The sequence below is a fragment of the Solanum stenotomum genome, chromosome 2 (genome assembly GCF_019186545.1).
Source record: "Solanum stenotomum isolate F172 chromosome 2, ASM1918654v1, whole genome shotgun sequence".
NCBI classification, from domain to species: Eukaryota; Viridiplantae; Streptophyta; class Magnoliopsida; order Solanales; family Solanaceae; genus Solanum; species Solanum stenotomum.
Window position 1 is genome coordinate 55,913,887 of NC_064283.1, and position 2,320 is coordinate 55,916,206.

The following is a 2,320-nucleotide window of genomic DNA, read 5'->3' on the forward strand; positions in this document are numbered from 1 at the left end:
GAGGAATATGTTAAAGAAGTAAGGATTAGCGTCCATCTGACTGAAGCTCAAAGAAGGGACCTAGTTCGTTTGCTTAGAGAATACATTGATGTATTTGCCTGGTCTTACAAAGACATGCCGGGGCTGAGTACAAAAATGGTGTCCCACAAATTATCGATTAATCCAAATTTCGATCCAGTAAAACAAAAAACTCGGAAGTTTAAGCCTGAGTTGAGTTTGAAGATCAAAGAGGAGATTACAAAACAGATTGAGTCCCAAGTATTGGAAGTGACGCAGTATCCGACTTGGTTAGCTAATGTTGTTCCGGTTGCCAAGAAAGACGGAAAAATCAGAATTTGTGTTGACTACAGAGATCTCAACAAAGCTAGCCCAAAAGATAATTTTCCATTGCCAAACATTCACATCCTCATTGATAACTGTGCTAAGAATGAGATGCAGTCGTTTGTGGATTGTTATGCGGGTTATCACTAGATTCTGATGGATGAAGAAGATGCAGAAAAGACAGCTTTCATCACGCCCTGGGGTGTATATCATTATCAAGTGATGCCTTTTGGTCTCAAGAATTCTGGTGCTACTTACATGAGGGCTATGACGACCATCTTTCACGATATGTTTCACAATGAGATCGAGGTGTATGTAGATGATGTCAAAATCAAGTTCCGCGAGAGTCCGAATCACTTGACTCACTTGAGGAAATTCTTTGATCGCTTGCGTCGATACAATTTGAAGTTAAATCCCGCCAAATGTATTTTTGGAGTGCCAGCTGGCAAGTTGTTGGGATTTATAGTTAGCAGGAGAGGAATTGAGCTTGACCCTTCCAAGATCAAGGCGATCCAAGAATTACCTCCTCCGAAGACAAAGAAGGAGGTGATGAGTTTTCTAAGAAGGTTGAACTACATCAGCCGGTTCATAGCTCAATCTACCGTGGTGTGTGAGCCCATCTTTAAGTTATTGAAAAAAGATGCCTCAACCAAGTGGACCGAAGAATGTCAAACTACTTTTGATGCCATCAAGAACTATTTGTCCAATCCACCAGTGTTGGTCCCTCCACGAGAAGGGAGTCTATTATTTCTATATTTGTAGGTCTCGAATAACGCGTTGGGATGCGTGCTTGGTCAACATGATGAGACTGGGAAGAAGGAGCGAGGCATTTATTACTTGAGTAAAAAGTTCACTCCATATGAGGCTCTTTACACTCTTTTGGAGAGAACATGTTGTGGTTTGACTTGGATCGCTCAAAAGTTGAGACATTATTTGTCTTCTTATACCACGTACCTTATCTCCAGGATGGATCCATTGAAGTATATTTTCCAGAAAGCAATACTGACCGGGAAGTTAGCTAAATGGCAAATGCTTTTGAGTGAGTTTGACATTGTGTATGTGACACAAAAGGCGATAAAGGCACAAGCCTTGGCTGATCATCTTGCGGAGAATCCAGTTGATGAAGAGTATGAACCGCTCAAGACTTATTTTCCCGATGAAGAAGTAGCGTTTGTGGGTGAAGATATTTCTGAAACATATCCTGGTTGGAGAGTATTCTTTGATGGAGCGGCGAATCACCAAGGGAAAGGTATCGGAGCAGTCTTAGTGTCAGAATCCGGTCAGCATTATCCTATGGCGGCTAAACTCTGATTTAATTGCACAAACAACACGGCAGAGTATGAAGCTTGCATCCTCGGTTTAAAGATGGTGATCGACATGAACGTTCATGAGCTTCTAGTTATTAATGACTCAGACTTATTGATTCATCAAGTTCAAGGAGAATGCGCCGTGAAGAACCCAAAAATCACACCGTACGTGCAGTATATACAGAAGTTGTGCAAGAGATTTTGCAAGATTAAGTTCAGACATACTCCCAGAACACAGAACGAGTTGGCCGATGCTCTTGCCACCATTGCCTCAATGATCAAACATCCGGATAGAAGTTATATTGATCCTTTGGATATTAGAGGTAAAAGAGCAGCCTATCCATTGTTCACATGTTGAAGCGGAGCCACATGGTTTACCTTGGTATTTTGACATCAAGAAGTACTTGGAGATTGAAGTTTATCCTGAGAACGCAATGTTCAACCAGAAGAAGTCGATACGCCGTATGGCCCTTAATTTCTTTGTAAGTAGGGAAGTCCTTTATAGGAGGACTCCAGATTTAGGTCTACTCAGGTGTGTTGATGCTAGTGAAGTTGCAAAGCTTCTGGAACAGATACATGCGGGAGTTTGTGGTACTCACATGAATGGGCTCACTTTGGCCAGGAAGATCCTTCGAGCCGGTTACTTTTGGATGACTATGGAACATGACTGTTGCAAGTTTGTGCAAAAATGT